The sequence below is a fragment of the Aythya ferina genome, assembly GCF_964211825.1.
Source record: "Aythya ferina genome assembly, chromosome: 1".
NCBI classification, from domain to species: domain Eukaryota; kingdom Metazoa; phylum Chordata; class Aves; order Anseriformes; family Anatidae; genus Aythya; species Aythya ferina.
In genome coordinates, this window is record NC_140296.1 from 138,425,223 (window position 1) to 138,445,757 (window position 20,535).

At 41.3% G+C, this 20,535-nt stretch overlaps 1 long non-coding RNA gene across 1 annotated transcript in view; it reads right to left on the minus strand.

Annotated features, from left to right (window-relative positions):
- Positions 1 to 20,265, minus strand: part of LOC311430366 — a 33,084-nt gene extending 12,819 nt beyond the window's left edge. Inside the window, exons 1-2 of the long non-coding RNA XR_014688739.1 lie at positions 19,984 to 20,265; positions 11,227 to 11,331 (exon numbers count right to left, since the gene is read on the minus strand). This is a non-coding gene — a long non-coding RNA (uncharacterized lncRNA). The remainder of the gene's footprint in view (positions 1 to 11,226; positions 11,332 to 19,983) is intronic.
- Between the last annotated feature and the right edge of the window lie 270 nt (positions 20,266 to 20,535).

Below are 20,535 nucleotides of genomic sequence, written 5' to 3' on the forward strand. Positions count from 1 at the left end.
AAATTGACTAGTGGAGGTGTACTCTACCCTCTCTGAGACAGACTCATGAGCCTGCCACACCACAAGTGTTTCCTGTCATACAGAAGACAAAAGTTCCCTCATCCCGCCAGGCAGTAGGAGGAGACCTAAGCCAAGGGGGGGAATGGAGGCAGGTTCCTGTTCAGGGTGGTAGGTGAGCCCTGTCGCTGCCCACTTCACCTTCCCATCTACCCTTATGTAACAGGTATGAGGTTCTAGAACACAACAGTCAGAACAATGAAGTAGACGAAAGCCCATCCCAATTGGAGAGGGTGCCTAAGGCAAGGCAACCTACCCCCCACATTGCTACATCGACTGTCAAGAAAGAAAGAAGGGTTATTGTCATGGGGGACTCCCTTTTGAAAAGGACAGAGGGCCCAATACGCCGACCGGACCCAACCCACAGAGAAGTTTGTTGCCTCCCTGGGGCTCGGGTGAGAGACTTCGCTAAGAAAGTCAAGTGCCTGGTACAGCCCACTGACTACTACCCACTACTGGTCTTTCAGGCTGGTAATGATGAGGTAGCAACAAGAAGTCTGAGAGTGATCAAAAGGGACTTTAGGGCTTTGGGGCGACTACTTAAAGGATCAGGGGCACAAGCTATGTTTGCCTCTGTTCTTCTGATAGGGGGGATTGATGCTGACAAACGGGCTCATCACATTAAGAAGTGGCTTTGGGACTGGTGCAAGTGGCAGAATTTAGGGTTTTTCAATCACAGGAAAGTCTACATGACACCAGGCTTGCTGTCACCAGATGGGATACGCCTCTCTCAGAAAGGGATAAGGATTTTTGCTCATGAGTTGGCAGGGCTGATAGAGAGGGCTTTAAACTAGAGTTGAAGGGGGAAGGGGATAAAATCAGGCATGCCAGTGAGGAGCTAAGGGATGGTGCACTAGAATCAGAGGGACTGTGTGCCAGTGAGATCCTTCAGTTGGCTCCACAAGGTGCTGTGTGTACAGAGGTGCATTTCAAGTGCTTCTACACAAATGCACGTAGTATGAGGAATAAAATGGATGAGCTAGAAGTCTTGTCCCAGTCCCACAGCTATGACATCATAGGCATAAGTGAAACCTGGTGGGATGAGTTCTGTGGCTGGTGTGCTGCAATAGATGGTTACAGGCTCTTCAGGAGGGACAGGTAGGGTAGTCGAGTTGGTGGGGTAGCAATGTACGTGAAGCAGGGGCTGGACTGTGTGGAACTTCAGGTTGGCAATGGCAAAGTTGAAAACCTCTGGGTAAGGATTAAGGGATGAACAAATAAAGGGGATGTCATAGTGGGAGTGTATTACAGACCACCTGGCTAGGATGACAACACTGATGAATTATTCTTTGCAGAACTAAGAGATCCCTCGTGATCAAAGCCCCTTGTCCTTATGGAGGACTTCAACTTGCCAGACATCAACTGGGATCACCACACGGCTGACACGAGCAAGTTCAGGAGGTTCATGAAGCACCTCGATGATAACTTCTTGGTGCAGGTGCTAAGGGAGCCAACTAGGAAAAGTGCCCTCCTAGATCTGTTGCTGGAGAACAGAGAGGGTCTTGTAGGAGACGTGGCAATTGGTGGCTGTCTCAGTCATAGTGATCATGAAGTGGCTGAGTTTAGAATTTATGGTGACAGAAGGAAAACTGCCACCAAAACTTCAGCCCTGGATATGGGGAAAGCAGACTTCAGGCTGCTCAGGGAACTAGTCAGCAAGTTCCCCTGGGAAACTGCTTTTGAAGGCATTGGCGTCCATCAGTGCTGGTCAGTCTTTAAGCACTGCCTCCTAAATGCACAAGATCAGTCAATTCCAAAATATTGGAAGTCAGGCAGGTGGGGCAGAAGTCCGGCCTGGCTGACCAGGGATCTTCTACTGAAGCTAGACGGAAAAAGAAAGTGTACGGCTGCTGGAAGGAGAGTCAGGCGACAAGGAAGGAATACAGGAATGTTGTTTGTGTTTGTAGGGAAGAAATTTGTGTGGCCAAAGCTCAACTAGAGTTGAAGCTGGCCATGTCTGTGGGAGACAATAAATTTTTTTTTTAGATATGTAAACAGAAAAAGGAGAACCAAAGAAAACATCGGTCCGCTACTTGATGGGGAAGGTCTCCTCACAGACAATGACATAGGCAAAGCAGAGATATTTAATGCCTTCTTCACCTCTGTCTTCAACACTGATGATGGGCTTTGGGACCCAGGGTGCCCTGAGCTGGAGGACCATGATGGTGGGAATGACAAACTCCCAACCGACCCTGAACATGTGCGGGATTTACTGCTCTACCTGGATCCCTACAAGTCCGTGGGTCCGGATGGGATTCATCCCAGGGTGCTGGAAGAGCTGGCTGCCATCATCGTGGGGCCTCTCGCTATTATTTTTCAAAGATCTTGGGAATCTGGAGAGGTCCCAGTAGACTGGAAGCTGGCTAATGTTGTGCCAGTTTTCAAGAAGGGTCAGAAAGAAGACCCTAGCAATTACAGGCCTGTCAGTCTCACATCAATGCCTGGTAAAATTATGGAGAAAATGATCCTTGAAGTTACGGAAGTGCACCTGGAGGACAATGTGGTCATTGGTCCCAGTCAACATGGGTTCATGAGGGGTAGGTCCTGCCTAACAAATTTAATATCCTTTTATGATAAGATCACCCATCTAGTCGATCAAGGGAAACCAGCTGATGGACTTCAGCAAGGCTTTTGACACGGTTTCCCATAGGATCCTACTGGACAAAATGTCCAGCATACAACTAAACAAAAACATCATCCGATGGGTGAGCAATTGGCTCATGGGCAGGGCTCAAAGGGTTGTGGTAAATGGGGCCACATCTGGCTGATGGATGGTCACTAGTGGGGTCCCTCAAGGCTCCATTTTAGGGCCAGTGCTCTTGAATGTCTTTATAAATAATTTCGATGTAGGACTAGAAGATGTTTTGAGCAAATTTGCCAATGACACCAAACTTGGAGGAGTTGTGGACATGGATGAGAGTGGAAAGGCCTTGCAGAGAGATCTGGACAGATTGGAGAGCTGGGCAATCACCAACCACATGAAGTTTAACAAAAGCAAATGCCGGGTCCTGCAGCTGAGACAGTTCAACCCTGGCTATATGTACAGACTGGGTGACAAGACGGTGGAGAGCAGCACTGCAGAGAGGGATCTGAGGGTTGTGGTTGACAGCAAGTTGAATATGAGCCAGCAGTGTGCCCAGGCAGCCAGGAGGGCCAACTGTATCCTGGTATGCATCAAGCACGGCATTGCTAGTCAGTCGAGGGAGGTGATTGTCCTGCTCTACTCTGCACTGGTGCAGCCTCACCTCAAGTACTGTGTACAGTTCTGGGCACCACAAAAAGGACATTAAACTGTTGGAGAGTGTCCAGAGGAGAGCGATGAGGATGGTGAAGGGCCTAGAGGGGAAGACATAGGAGGAGCGGCTGAGGTCATTGGGCCTGTTCAGCCTGGGGAAGAGGAGGCTGAGGGGATACCTCATGGTGGTCTCCAACTTCCTCGTGAGGGGGACTGGAGAGGCAGGAGACCTATTCTCTATAAGCACCAGTGATAGGACCTGTGGGAATGGTGTTAAGCTGAGGCAGGGGAAGTTTAGGCTGGACATCAGGAAGAGTTTCTTTGCTGGGAGGGTGGTTGCACACTGGAACAGGCTTACCAGTGAAATAGTCACTTCACCAAGCCTGTCTGAATTTAAAAAGCAATTGGACAGTGCACTTAGTCACATGGTCTAAACTTTTGGGTAGACCTGTGCGGTGCCAGGAGTTGGACTTGATGGGTCCCTTCCAACTCGGGGGATTCTATGATTCTATGATTCTATAAGCTATACATCTAAATGTCTTTTAAAGACCTCCAGGGATGCTGACTCAACCACTTCCCTGGGCAGCTCATTCCAATGCCTAACAACCCTTTCAGTAAAGAAGTTCTTCCTAATATCCAACCTAAACCTCCCAGGAGCAACTTTAGCCCACTCCTTGTCCTGTCACCAGGTACATGACCAATACCCACCTCACTACAGCCTCCTTTAAGGTATCCATAGAGTGAGATAAGGTCACCTCTGAGCCTCCTCTTCTCCAGGCTGAATAAGCCCAGCTCCCTCAGCCACACCTCTCAAGACTTTTTTTCCAGGCCCCTTACCAGCTTCGTCGCCCTTCTCTGGACTTGCTTGAGCACCTTGATGTCCTTCTTGTAGTGAGGGGCCCAAAACTGAACACAGTACTCGAGGTGCTGATCTTAAAGGTCTTTTTGAACCTAAATGATTCTGAGATTCTATGATTCTAAGTTTACCTCTTCTGAGATGACTCCAATAGTTGGACAAAATGTGCTGCCTGATGAGCAATGAACCATCAAACCCTTCTAAACACCTCTGACTGACTGAACAATTTGTCCTGACTTTCCCCCGGGAAAGGTATGATGTAGTAGTAACAGTTCAAATCAGGTTTGTTTGGGGTAATTCTTTGAAATTACCATAAGTAAAGACAGTTCTGATGTCAAATAAAACATATTCAGCAATTATGATGTACAAATAGTTTAAAAACAGCAGAAACTGTTGAAATGAATGTTCATGATGAGAATAAAACTCAATTCAAGCTATTTTGTGTGGGAACTTATAACATTTAGGAAATTCTTGTAGAAGAGGCCAGGGAATTTGAATCTTGACCTTATCTCAAGGAAACACTATGGTTATTGGTGGATGGCACATTGAACTGTGACCATGGTAACACTGATTCCAGAGCATCATATGCAACCCCTGGTCGATATTTTTAGGTATAATCTGAGTTTGCTGCATATGATATAGCTAAAACCAAAATAATAGGTTGATTTCTTGTAGGAACATCAAAATAAAAGTTTTTCTTCATAAGCACAGAAATCATATTTCTAGGTTAAAAATTATTTCAACTCTATTCAGTTACTCTGCAGGCCAACCTCTTCCTTCCCACCCAGCCAAGGAATCATGCCAAGATCTAGATAGATCCTTGGCAGCCATTTTCATGACATGGTTGGCTTGAAAAGGCATGGGAGGAATTCCAGCACTAAAAATTCATCTGCAGGTGGAAAAGCACAATATGGCATATGCAATGGAAGTCATCTCCACACATTGGCATTTATAATGTATTTTTCTGGCTCAAAAACAAAAACAAAAATCAGTGTGATCATAAGCATTTATTGTAGCACTCAATTACTGCATACAAGCAACTCTATCACTGCATACACAGCAGTATGACAAACTGTTGGCTCGTCTTTGAAATAAATTGCTAAAAGTTGTAAGCCCTTAATCAATTTTATTTTGTTCAGTTGATGTCATCATTCCTGCGTAGAAAAGAAAAGGTGCTTCAATTCTGTCTCTTAATAAATGGTTAACAATGGCTCCAAAATCTCAAAAAGATGCATAGCTCATAATCAGCAAGATTCACTGTAATGTGTGAGTACAGAACTGGACAGCAGGTGGCTGATATTTTTGAAGGCCTCTCTATGTTGGTAAATCCCTCTTTAAGGACCTCCCTTGCTATGGCATTTTAATGATTGCTGACTTTTATGAAACAAACTTGGTGTAGTAGTAATTAGAGCAATTCTAGGAACATTTGAGTTTCCTATTTGGATTTTTCTGGGGGGGAGAGGGGTGTGCTTCAGAGGTACCACCAATTTCCCTTTGTAAAATTATATAGGTTGGAAGGGACCACCAGAGTTGATCTAGTCTCAGAAACCTTACCAGCTATACTCAAGGTGATGACTTCCTATTTCTAGAGCTCATTCACATGCTTCCCATTATCTGGACATCCAGTGCTGAGGGCGTGCAGCCAGTAGCAAATTAGCCTGTCTTAACAGAGATGTGATAGAAAGCATGGAAAGAAAGTCCTCCTGTAATAACTCAACTGTTTCAGCCATGCAGAGAGTGGGAGGACCAAGGTAGGCTCTCTCCAAAAGTGAGGTACAGCATCTTGGGAGCACAAGGCTGCTTCCCTGGGAAGCCCACCTGGAACACAGGTCAACGGTGCTCTCTTGTGCACACTGATAACTTCCCAAGCTCTTTTAAAAGAACCTTTGGCTCTTTTATCATGGTTGCAAGTTAGCTGGGCTTCTCACAAAAATAACAGTACTTCTATCTACTTTATGCATATTTCTTTGGAGTGGAAACCTATAAAAGTAAGTAACTTCTCTGCAAAGCAAACATATATATATACATATATATATATATCCAGAAGACCAAAGTATTACTTTGGGTTAAACATTAATGACCCTGTGGCAACTCAGCAACACAGCTCAGAAACCCAGCTGATGTAGCAATTGTTGACACACACAGGGCTACACAGGCTAGAAACCAGACCCACTTGATAAATGAAGGTCTAAAACCAAAAGTCAAGCCTGCTTCATGAAGTTCTGTCAAAATGGGAGACTACAGTGAGGAAATAACTTGCCAGATATTTGGGACATAAAGCACCTCTGGGGCCCTGTGCTTGATTAATCCTTTAATGCTACTATAATAATAACAGAAGTGTAGTTTTCAGAGGAGTAGAAGGAATTGTTTTTATGTCATTTTTGAAATAACAAGAAGGTAAAAACAGGTCTTACTTGGACTACTGGTGATTGAATGTAATGCTTACTGTACCTAATATTTAATGTTTTTTTTTTTAAAAAAAAAGACTTTAAAAGTCTTCCAAGATGAAAATAACTTTAATTACACTATGAAATAAAATGCACAAAAATTTACTGCCATAATAGGAAATTCATTTTTACCTTTAAATGAAAACACCGAGGTCTACAAATGTTTCTAATGGGACGATTAGTGGAGGGAGCGGGAGTACAGATGGTGTTTTTGTCTATCCCTACGGTGTCAGGGAGGGGTACAGAGAGGACACGGAAAGCCCACCTGATAAACACGTGGCTCAGAGGCTGGTGCCAGCACAGAAATTTGGTTTTTTTTGACCATGGGGCCCTTTACTCGGCACCCAGCCTGATGGCCAGAGATGGGTCCCTATCTTTTAGGGGAAAAAGGATCCTGGGCCAGGAGCTGGCAGGGCTCATTGAGAGGGCTTTAAACTAGGTAGGAAGGGGGATGGGGCTGAAGCAAGGATTGTAGGAGCTGTGCCAGGGGGAACAATAGCAAGGCCGGGGGATAAGGTAATGGCCCAGCTGAAGTGCATCTACACCAATGCACACAGCATGGGTAACAAACAGGAGGAGCTGGAAGCCATTGTGCAGCAGGCAGGCTACGACTTGGTTGTCATCACGGAGATGTGGTGTGACCACTTTCATGACTGGAGTGCTGCAATGCCTGGCTATAAGCTCTTCAGAAGGGACAGGCAGCACAGAAGGGGTGGTGGTGTGGCTCTCTATATTAGAGAATCTTTTGATGTTGTGGAACTCGAGGCTGGGAATGATAAGGTTGAGTCCCTGTGGGTTAGGATCGGCGGGAAGGCCAACAAGGCTAGCATCCTGGTCAGGGTCTGTTATAGACCGCCGAACCAGGATGAGGAAATGGATGAGGAGTTCTACAGGCAGCTGACAGAAATTGCAAAATCATCGACGATTGTTCTCATGGGGGACTTCAACTTCCCAGACATATCCTGGAAACACAACACACCCCAGAGAAAGCAATATAGGAGATTTCTGGAGAACATGGAAGATAGCTTCCTGATGCAGCTAGTTAGTGAGCCTACCCGGGGAGGTGCCCCACTAGACCTGCTGTTCACAAACAGAGAAGGACTGGTGGGAGATGTGGTGGTCAGAAGCTGTCTTGGGCAGAGTGACCACAAAATGGTAGAGTTCTCTATTCTTGGCAAGGCCAGGAAGGGGACCAGTAAAACTGCTATATTGGACTTCTGTAGGGCTGACTTTGAGCTGCTCAGGACACTGGTTGGCCAAGTCCCTTGGGAGGCAGTTCTGAAGGGCAGAGGAGTCCTGGAAGGCTGGGGAGTCTTCAAGAAGGAAATCTTAATGGCAAAGAAGTGGTCCGTCCCCATGTGCCCAAAGATGGGTCGGCGTGGAAGAAGACCAGCCTGGCTCAACAGTGAGTTGCAGCTTGAGCTTAGGAGAAAAAAAGAGGGTTTAGAATCTTTGGAAAAAAGGGCGAGCTACTGAGGAGGACTGTGAGGATGTTGCGAGGCTGTGCAGGGACTAAATTAGAACGGCCAAAGCTCATCTGGAGCTCAATCTGGCTACTGCCATTAAAGATAACAAAAAATCTTTTTACAAATACATCAACACAAAACGGAAGACTAAGGAGAATCTCCATCCTTTACTGGATGCGGGGGGAAACTTAGTTACAAGAGATGAGGAAAAGGCGGAGGTGCTCAATGCCTTCTTTGCCTCAGTCTTTAGCAGCAAAACCAGTTGCTCTCTGGATACCCAGCACCCAGAGCTGGTGGAAGGGGATGGGGAGCAGAATGTGGCCTCCACTATCCATGAGGAAATGGTTGGTGACCTGCTACGGCACTTGGATGTACGCAAGTCAATGGGGCCGGATGGGATCCACCTGAGGGTACTGAGAGAACAGGTGGAGGAGCTGGCCAAGCTGCTTTCCATCATTTATTGTCAGTCCTGGCTATTGGGGGAGGTCCTGGTCGACTGGCAGCTAGCAAAAGTGACGCCCATCTGCAAGAAGGGCCGGAAGGTAGACCTGGGGAACTATAGGCCTGTCAGTTTGACCTCAGTGCCAGGGAAGCTCATGGAGCAGATTATCTTGAGTGTCATCACACAGCACTTGCAGGGCAACCAGGCAATCTGGCCCAGTCAGCATGAGTTTATGAAAAGCAGGTCCTGCTTGACGAACCTGATCTCCTTCTATGACAAAGTGACGCGCTTGGTGGATGAGGGAAAGGCTGTGGATGTGCTCTACCTTGACTTCAGCAAGGCTTTTGACACCATTTCCCACAATGTTCTCCTCAAGAAACTGGCTGCTCATGGCTTGGACTGGCGTACACTTTGTTGGGTTAAAAACTGGCTGGATAGCCGGGCCCAAAGAGTTGTGGTGAATGGATTTAAATCCAGTTGGAGGCTGGTCACTAGTGGAGTCCCCCAGGGCTCAGTACTAGGGCCAGTTCTCTTTGATATCTTTATCAGTGATCTGGATGAGGGGATCGAGTGCACCCTCACTGTGTCGATCTGTTCAAGGGTAGGAAGGCTCTGAAGGAGGATCTGAATAGGCTGGACCTATGGGCTGAGGCCAACTCTATGAAGTTCAACAAGGCCAAGTGCCGGGTCCTGCACCTGGGGCACAACAACCCCAAGCAGCACTACAGGCTGGGAGATGAGTGGTTAAAAAGCTGCCTGGCAGAGAATGACCTGGGAGTGATGGTTGATAGTCAGCTGAATATGAGCCAGCAGTGTGCTCAGGTAGCCAAGAAGGCCAACAGCATCCTGGCTTGTATAAGAAACAGTGTGACCAGCAGGGCTAGGGAGGTGATCGTCCCCTTGTACTCGGCTCTGGTGAGGCTGCACCTCGAGTACTGTGTTCAGTTTTGGGCCCCTCGCTACAAGAAGGACATCAAGGCGCTCGAGTGAGTCCAGGCAATGAAGCTAGTGAGAGGTCTGGAGAACAAGTCCTACGAGGAGGGTTGAAGGAGCTGGGCTTGTTCAGCCTGGAGAAGAGGAGGCTCAGGGTACCTCTCTACAGGTACCTTAAAGGAGGCTGTAGTGAGGTGGGGGTTGGTCTGTTCTCCCATGTGCCTGGTGACAGGACGAGGGGGGTGGGCTACAGTTGCACCAGGGGAGGTTTAGGTTGGATGTTAGGAAGAACTTCTTTACTGAAAGGGTTGTTAGGCATTGGAACGGGCTGCCCAGGGAAGTGGTTGAGTCAGCATCCCTGGAGGTATTTAAAAGATGTTTAGATGTAGAGCTTAGTGATATGGTTTAGTGGAGGACTTGTTAGTGTTAGGTCAGAGGTTGGACTTGGTGATCTTGGAGGTCTCTTCCAACCTAGAAATTCTGTGATTCTGTGATTCTGTGAAATTCCTCCACATTATTCAGACTCCAATTCCTGAATCATAAACCACATTCATTGTTTTGTGATCCTAAGCAAACAATGTAGTGTCACCTCTTCCAATGAGGTTCAGCTACTGCCAAATCTTTATGGAACACAATCAGTCACTTTCCTGAGACTGAGATGAATGGTAAAACTTTCATAAAGAAGCAGCTTACCCACATTGCTTAAGATGAGAGCTGGCCCAGAAGATGAGCAAAAAGGATGGCACTCCATTTTTGATGTGAAATCTCCTCAAGAAGGTTGCCAAGACCTTTGACTCTCATAAATCAGAACCTGAGCCATGGCCCTGACTTGGACATCAAACCCAGATTCTGACCTATGTCTAATCCATTCTCAGCGCTGCCCACTGAACCAACCTTTATGCAAAACATTTATTGTTTCTGCTAAAGACTGTGAGAACATAGGCTGTGTTATTTCTTTCTCTTTTACTTAAGGAAACAAATAAGTAAAACAGTAAGAAGAGTGAGAAATGTGCTCTAGCTATAAATAGAATTCTTTAATTGCCTAACCTGCTTCAATTAATCCATTACACAATTAGAGCTGTCAGTTCTTCACTATGAAGAATCCTTCTTAACTGCCTCTCCAGAAATATGATTTAAACAACACAACATTAAAAATTTCCATGTGCAGCAAAACACAACCAATTATAATCAGCACTGCCAAATTCTAATTTGACATTAGGCATAATTAACTACATAAGAAATTACCCCTATAATAATGCTCAGTAGGAAGCAATGACATCTTCAGTAACTTGTGCTCAGTACTTTGTGCCATCACAAAATTCATGTTGGTTAAATGATGAAGTAACTAGCTCAAAGGTTGAGGGTCCAGCACGCATGATTTTTTGGGGGTAGCCCAGGTGTCTGTGGTACTTTCTTGCAAGTGAAAGACTCTTCTCCTACCATTTTCTACCCCTACAGAGCATGAGAGGATTCAGAAGAAGCGGCTGAATCCTAGGCATACACTGAAGAGAGCCTAAGGCACGAAATAGACCTTTGATTCTGGTCTCCTCACTAAATGCCTGATATAGGAGAGAGAGTAGTTCAAGCATGCTCTTGATGTTTTGACAGCCTTTCAGCTTAACATCAGGAACTGATTTTTCTTTTTAATTTTGAAAATTCTTCTCCAATTTTAAGGTCGTCTTCTATCTTGATTTATTTCTGACAGAACAGTTTAATCTTTTATCACTCTACCTGATGATATGGTCACTCAAACTTACAGCAGCTTAATTCATGACATCTTGTCAGCCTACCTTGGTAAATACTGGAATTGATTTTCAGGGCAAATAGACACCTGTATTCAGGTCTTCTCCTTGTAATCTTAGCTGTCCTTGTTATATCAACGGTGGGTCAGAGGGCTGGGAAATGAAACATAAAATGCAAAATCAACTTCCTAAACTTTGAAAGCCTCGATAACCCTAATTAAAGGCAATAGATATTTTTGTACTTTGTGGGATATTTTAAACAAAAACAGAACAAGAAGAACAAGATGAAAAATTACATTAGACCAGGCAATGAAGAGTGAAGGAGAAAGGATGTAAGTGGCAGTACTGAAATCTGATGTGCAGCATTTCACAATCATTGTTGCTTCAAAAAGTTGAGTGTGACAGAGAAAATCAGTCCCATATGGGAAATCTGGTGACAGTGCGAAAAGAACAAAAACTTTCTCAATTTCATAAAATACATTATAGTTATTATCATGCTCCACTTGTATATCTTTGATAATAGTATTTCTTTATATTTGTATTGTATGGCTTGAAAAACATTAATAGAAACCTTCAGAATGAGATCTTGGCCCCACTAAGTCTGACTATAGTTTAGCCTCTGAGCTTAAAAGAGCCAGAGTTCATATTTTTAATATTCTCATTTTCTATTATCGAACATTTTCTTTCAATCTTTTCCATTTACAAAGCTCTCTTTGGATAACAAAGCAAAAAGTGGATACAGAAATCTGACAAGGAATGAGCCTCTTTTTCTAAAAGCATTCCAGACCGCTATGTTTTTCATTAATTAGTATTTCTCAGAAAGCTAATGATTAGCCTCCCAGCTGCTTCAAACACTTCAGTCTGAAACAACCCAATAAAAACAAAACGAACTTTTTACATTTTTAAAAGTTAGTGGCTCATAACATCTAGCTTTTGTGCAGGCCAACCTGACCAGAAATAAACTGAACAGAAAATTAATATGGAAAGCAAAGACAAGTTATTCAGGGAACCACATCAGACACCAGAGATGACGAAAAATAAGATCAAAATTTAAACTGTTGTTAAACTGTGTCCATTGCTTTGTAACAAAGGTATGCTTTATATTTGCAGTCCTAATCCTTTTAAGGTTTAAAATGTTATCAGATAGTACCATATATATATGTGCTTAGGATAACATAAGATCTCAAAAACATTGGATTCAGGATAATTCACTTGTAAGCAGACATCCATTTCTGTAAAAACAAAAGTAGTAAAACAACAACAACAACAACAAACACTGACAGAATCCATAAATTAACAGGTGATATTAAATCACTCTCATAAATTGAAATCTCTGTGTTACTTTTATGCGCAATATTATAATTTTACATCAGGGGTGAGGAAAAAATGCATCACAGATCTGCTTATTTTCTGGTACAAATTTAAGACCCATTTCCCTGACGATGTCTTCACTAATAAAGACATAGCAACATGCATATTTAAAATAACAAATTAACAGGACACTTCATTGCACACACTTACATCCCTGGGGAGAGGATGAGAGAACAAACAACATGTGACAGATGTTAATCACATAGCTTAATGCGCTATTGGAAGTGGGTCAGAGATAGCAATGAAGAGCACCCCATTGGAACCAAAACAGGATGAAAAAGAATTGGAATAAAGACCTACAATAGAACTGAAATATGAATGATGAATTTATTTTATAAGAAAATGTTAGTTTTGAACATGGATATTTTGTGGAAGGTAGCCTCTATTAGCTAGCCAGCTGAAGTCAGAATCAGTGTTCTGTTTTGGAGATAGCAATTAAGCAGATGTGGTTAAAATTAATCAGAGAAAGTGAATAAGATCTAATTGATCTTCTTAATTGCATTTTTCATACAAATACTCTTTGGTCATTTTCACAAAAACATAGAACAAAATCAGACAGTATCTTTTCAACTTGGTATGCAAGATGTTAACAAAGAGAAATCTAGCTTATTTTAATTACTATACAAAATTAGGTCATTTCTCACTTCTGTTCAGCATTTGTATCAAGTGCAGCATTGAGAAATGAATATGAAGTTGCAAATTCTCAGAGCTCACCTTAATAATTTTTTTAAATAGGAAAGAGGGGTGATCTTGTTGATAAAACATTGAATTTGATTCCAAAGACAGGGATCCATTCTTAACTACTACAAAAGACTTCATTAGCAATACTGAAAACCCAATACTTATTAAGGTGTTAACAACAATGGACAGTCTTCCTGACTGTGAGGAGGATGAGAAAGATGATGTTTTTACATCAAGTAATTTTGTTCAAAGTAGAATTCTATGTAGCACATTTTATGCTTACCCATCTCACCTGTACCAATATAGCTACATCTGTTGAGATAACAATGATTGTTGTTGCTTTGATTCACTAGAATTTTAATTTGTTAACAATCTTGTCTCAGAAAAACTTTTCATATTGCCATTTGCAGTGAAGATAAAGTCTGAATTGCCCATAAAAGAGGGAATAATACAATTTCTTCCCCTTTACCCATTTTTCTGTCTCTTCTAAGTATAAGCGAACTGGATAAGAATTGTTTCTACGTATTAAACTAATGCCTAGAATAACATGGCTGTGATTTTAACTGGGGCCCCAGCTGACTCCAGTAGAAACAAGAAACAATAAGTCCTTTGGAAGAGACCTTCCTTTTCTAACCTGTCCTAAATGGAAAGGATTGTCCAATTTAGAGTGACATTTTATCCTACATTTCTGTATATATATATATATATATATATATATATATATATATATATATATACATATATAATATATATTATATTGACAGAATCACTGGCCTTTTAAACTAATTTTGGTTTGGCTGCAATTTCTTACAGTGCTTACAGCACTACCATTGCAAGATGGAGATAAGTAAATTTATGCACAGTTTGATCAACAAAAATCACAATAGATCCAAACTTCTCTAAAAAATAGTTAAAATGCTACAACCAGTTCTAACTGCAAGATGGTAGTCAAAAAATAGCAATCAATATCTCTTTTATACTGGGGGGTCCATAAACTGAACATGGTGCCTCAGAGATTGTGGCACTAAATCTAAACACAGGGGTAATCACTTCTTTTGACTTGTAGACTTAGTTTTCACAAATGAAACCTAGTTAGTTTTCATTGTGGCAATGGTTTCTTGCTGACAGAATCACAGAATAGTTGAAGTTGGAAGGGCATCATCTGGTCCCTCTTAAAACAGTACCTCAAGTATTTTGCTCTAGATCTTTTAGAGTCAGGTTTTGAATATCTCCAAGATGGAAACTCCAAAACTTGTTTGGGCGACCTGTTCCTGTGCTTGATGACCCTCTCTATAAAAAAGTTGTATTCAGTTTGGTGTCCAAGTGAACACCCAGGTCCTTTTCCACAGAGTTCACCAGTCAGTCTCCAATCTGTGCTGTTGCATGTGCTCTTACTACGCCAAGTGCAACATTTTTCTTTGTTGAAATTTAGGTGGTCTCTGTTGGTCCATAACTTCAGCTTGTCTAGATTCTTCTAGTTGGCAGACTTCATATTTGGACTGAGCTTCTCTTCCAATTTAGGGTTATCCATGAAGTTGCTGAGGCAATAGACAATGACCAACCATCCATGTCACTGATGGAAAAGTTGAACAGAATCACCCCAATAGCAACTGCTAAGGAAAGCCATTTGTAACTGGCCACCAGTCAGACTTTGAGCCATTGATGACATTGGGGGCTCAGACAGATAAGGGAAAAGGTGATTAAAAACTTTTTGGCACCCTGGATCTGCACTGTCACCATGTAAAAGAAGGTAGAGAGGACTGGACATTAGTGTGGAGAAAGAAAGTTTCTGTTTTCATTTCTGGAGAGGTTTTGGGGGCAGAGGTAACTCACTGGTTTGGGGGGAAACCAACACAATGTCCAAGCATTCTTCCTAAGAAATCAAAGAATCATAGAACAGCTTGGATTGGAAGGGACCTTGAAGATCTTCTTGTTCCAACCTCCCTGTCATAGGCAGGGATGCCACCCACTAGATCAGGTTGCCCAGGGCCTCATCCAACCTGGCCCTGAACACCTCCAGGGACAGGGCATCCACAGCTTCTCTGGGCAACCTGTTCCAGTGCCTTGCACCCTCTGCATGAAGAATTTCCTCCTAAAATCTAGTCTAACTCTTCCCTCTTTTAGGTTAAAATGATTCTCCCTTGTTGTATCATTATCTACCTGTATAAAAAGTTACTCATCATCTTTTTTTTATAAGCACCCTCTAAGTGCTGAAGAGATATAGTGAGGCCCTCCCCAGATCCTTCTCCAAAAGCATTCAGTTTTTCACAAAGCTAAATTATATTTAAGTAGGATTCTCCACAAACATTGGTTCAGCCTTGCACAGGAAATACTCTCAAATTCACACTGTCAGGACAGCTAGGTACAACTTACCCTCTACCCACAAGAAAAGATCTCCACAAGAATGAGACAGCTCAGGAATTTTATCCCAGAACTGTTTGTGCAATTCAACATCTCGAGTCTACATGGTGCAGGCTCCACTGAAGCACTGTACTACAAAGTATACACAGTTCGCACACTGTGTGGAAGGTATACTTGGTGCTCACTGGTTGAAGATGAAAAGACAAAAAACAGAAGTTTTCCAACAGCCATTTTAGGGCAGCAGCTGCTTCCTTCTGCCAAATTTGAAGTGTCAGCCCCAAAAGGCAGGAGTAAACTGAGTAAGTAATTAACAGAAAACAGCACTGCTTGTGTTGGCTATGTAGGAAGCGAGTATGCCATAGGAAAAGAGGGAAGGGTCTGTGCCACAAATGCAATTGCTCTGCTAGCAGAGCTCTTACAGAAGAGTGGCCTAACAAAAAAGCCCTTTGTTATGTGCCTCTTAATTATTAAATAACACCGTTAAGGATGTCTTGTACATTCAGGACTTTGTGCTTCATGGTTTGAATTAATGCATTACAACAGATATTGAAGAGGAAAGCTTCATTTTGAAACTCCGAGCTCTGTTGTCATGACAGGGTTAAGTATTCAAGGCATAGCTGTTTATATCATTTAAATCTCTGGTGTCTTTTATGTTGCATCAGAGTCTTGGAGTAGATTGAAACTACTCATATTTGTCTCAGTAACTCTTGAGAAAAATGTCAAAACAAAATGTGCTGGAATTCAAGAGGGATATAAATATACAGTTGGATGAGATAGGGTCTATCTTGAGCTTTAACTATCATATGTCAAGAGTTATTTTCTAGTAGGTTTATAACATATGCTACTTCCCCACTTTAAGTCCAAGACTGAGATGAAGAAGGTGTTAGAGCACAGGAACAGGCAATGTTGTTTAACTGAGGGACAGTATGGGGTTCATAAAGGGAGAGAATACATCCACTAGCGGTAAGCCTGAAACTAAAACCTCAGATGCTAACAGGCCAAATTCTGGAGAGCAGGTATGAAACTTAAAATGAATTTTGTATCTAAGCTCAGACACTGTGGACTTCAAAGAGAAGGATTTTTAATGTTTCACATGCCAAGTTCCTCATCTGCCAGTATCAGAATGGATGCAAGCTGTCAAATGCCAATCTTAGCTGTGGTGGGTTATTATATTACAATAACTTAAAACTTTAAATATTATTTGTCTCTTTTGAGGTTGTGTCACAAGGTGCTTAGAATGTTTGGGCTGGCACTCACTCATTCTGCTTTATTCACACACCTAAGTGGATATGAGACAGAACACAGCTCAGATTCAAACTTAACTGAATAAAAATCCCTGAATTGATTGTCACTGGCTCCAGCACTTTGAGTTAGGTTATGAGAGAAGCTTAACTATACCTCTCAATAAAGCACAGTTTAATGACCTTATTAGAGTAATCCCATAAATTATAATTACATTCTTTACAAAAACATCCAGAAGAAAACTCCCGTGGGAGACTAGTAATGATTTTAAACACACGAGATGAGCAATTTTGAGGAAGGAGATGCAATGGTAAGAGAACATTGCAAGAGAAGAAGAAAACCCCAAACTCCACCTAAATTAAGCATAAAAATAGAATCACTCAGGAAGAAGTAACTTCCATCACTACTTCATCCAGTGCTAAACAAGCAACTTCAGAATGAAATCAAATAGTTATAGAAGACAATGAATATTTTGACAATGTGATTCAAGTATTTTGATCAAGTATAGCTGTCCTTTTAACTCTAACATTCTCAAGAATGGTCTTGATAGAACCCTTCAATAAATGGTTTTCTGCCAACAGTCTCAAACAGTTCAAGAAACAATGGTCAGAAAAACAATAATACCAGAGCATGGAGAGAAAAATATAACTGCAAGACTTTGATGTGGTAGAAAACAACCTCAAAACAATATGTCCGAGGGGACAGCAAGTGATTTATTCATAGGTCTTGACTACCTGTTTGTGACAAGAAATCATGGTCAGAGTAATTGATTCTCGCTAAAGTAGCTGAGAATCATAAACCTGGCTGTAAAAAGCAAAAAACAAACAAACAAACAAAAACAAAAACAAACAAACAAACAAAAAAGTGTTTTGCTTGAGCAGATTCAAATTTCTTCTGTCCTCCAAACAGCCAAATGTGTGGAGAGGGTGAATATTTGTTTTTATCAAACTCGTCAGTTCATAAGAACCTATGAGAACCACAGCTTCTCATTTCACAAATTAACAGGTAATATTTTTACTATATCTTATGCATTTCCTTTTGTCTCAAAAATTTAAATTTATCCAACACCTAATAATTAATCCTCTCCAAACTAACATTTTTAAGTGTTGTGTGCAATTCTCTTGCCATTCTCTTATCACATCATCCTCTTTCTTACTACATGCACAAATATTTGTTCTTAAGAATTGTTTCCTAATTCCCCTTCAGAAAAGAAAAAGTCAAGAGTATTGTCAGCAGCTCAAGTAGATAAAGCTGTAGTTGCTTTAAACAAACTACCTCGAGTACTGAAAATGTAAATACTTACTTGGTAGGAAAAATCCTTCACTAGTGCCGGCACATTAATTGCCGGCACAAAGCTTTCAAAAAGAAGAACCATTAAATAAAACTAATATACTTCATAAACCTGCTTTCAAATTAAAACAAGTTATCAACATATATGGCTAGAGTACCATGACATTAATAAAAGTAATAAAAAATACTCTAGATAGCCTACAGATGAAGGCTCTAGTCCCAGTTTACAAAGTGTCTGAGCTAGCCATCTAAACCATCATAAACACTTCTATATAGCCACAATACTTTCATCTTTCTCTGTAACTTATTACCTCTGTTAGCCTAACCCCTACCTAGGGTTTTGGAAAGAAATATACAATATACAATATAACAATAAACAAGAATACAAGAAATATACAAGCACGGGATTCTTCCACCATTCTATTTATCTGCCATAAAGGAAAAATAGAACAGCTGTATTCTGAAGTTGTCTAGTTCACAGAAGTTGCCAGAAAATTAAGCTTCCACAAGTATTCATCATAAGTCAAAACACCATGGAAACAAAAAGAAATATTCAGATAAAATAGACAACTGGATCCCATATGGCTTATGATCAGTACCAATCCCATGACTGTTTTCACTTTCTTGATTTTGTTTTCTCCAAAAAGAGTATTTCTCTACCATAGCACATAGCACAGAAGTTCATCTGCAGAATCCAAAGCCCTTCACAATATATACTTTTAGAGCTGTAAAATCTAATTAAGAGTCAAAATTCTACTATCCTATATATGACAACACCCAGTGGCTTCTATAGAACTGCTAAAGTAAGCAAATTGAACACGCTCATGCTCTTGGGCCACAGCACACTTCTGTAGAAAAGGGTCAGAAGAAAAATAAAGGCTACTAACAACAGGCTGCAAAGATACCCAGCACACTCAGAAAAGAAGCTCTTCAAAGGAAGCTTTAAATTTTATGTGACCTCTCCTACATCCAACTCTTCATATGTCCTTTCTAGAAAGATAACAGCAAGTCTACACCCTGATGCTTCAAGAAATAAAATGGCAGTTCTACACCCTGAAGCTGCACATTGATGAAAGAGGTCTGGAAGTCACTGGAAATCCTGAAGGAAGCAGCCCCCACCAAACAGTGATGTGGCACCAGCCAGAAAGTATGGACTTTCCTTTGTTGCCCTGAAATTTCTATTGAATCTTAAACTGCAGAACAGTACCATTGTTGATTTTCCATAACATAGGTGTGTCTTACCCTTGTTTACCTGGAAACTACTATCACTTTAGTATTTTCTAAAAGGTTTTGGATCCAGTCCTGGGTTCTTTGGACTTAGGAAGAGTTACTAGTGAAATATACAGAAAACTTATCAAAGAAAATAATGCATCAAATAATGCTTTACATTTAGGGAACCTAATAAAGAAAAAAGATAAATTTTAATATAGTTACTGAACAATTGCTTACAAGGATCTTTTGAGTTCTCACAGCTCCAAGATTTATATAACCCTTGTTACCTAGTATTGCACAAGATACATAATGCCCATAAAAACTGATAACAATAAGAAAAAATAATAATAATAATTCTGAAAAGAAAGTTGATGATTTGTGCACAATAACAGACAAAATTGATTAATATCATTGTGTTGATACTATCCTACTAGTACTCAAATGTGCAAATGTTTCATGGTAGATTTATTTTTACGGCAATTCTATCTTCTGTAAGTGGATCTAATGTCCCCTCTCACACAACTCATGAGTGAGTTTTGTTACATGAATCCAGGGTGGAGAGAAGTATAGTCTAATGATGCAGAGCAAAATGTTTCAGTCCTAACCCTTCTCTTCAGATGTAAGATACTTGCTGTTCATCTTTCTTACCTGTTGGTATTAAATGTGCATGCTGCTTTACGTTTCATCCAGAAGCCTCAATTTTTCATTTGGATATTAGAGATGGAGTCTGTGCACCTTAGTGTCTTAGAAGAGTTGGAAATCTGAGTTTTTTCTTAATAAATCCTTCTGTGGACTTGGGTCTGAATGTCAAACAAACTGTATTGAAAATAAAACTTCAAATAAAAACCTTTTAGCACCAGCAATGACAATGTCTGTTTAGAATGGCCTTTTGAGAACAAGAGAGTATATCCATTTGGAGCTTTTGATCAAATTCCGTAACCATTACCTGCAAAATAAAACCATTAAACACATTATTTTAGACTAATGTTTGAAGATTCCATCTTTCACCTATGTGCATTTATGATGTAATTTATTGATGTGGAAGTTATCAAGGGTGAATGGAGTATAATTAATTTCACTTACAACCATATGTTTAGCCAAGCTCAGATGGCCTAATGGTAATAAAATAAAATGAAATAAAAATGTTCTGTGATTGAAAATTTCTATTAATTTTAAGAACAGCAAAGTGAGGAAATCTGA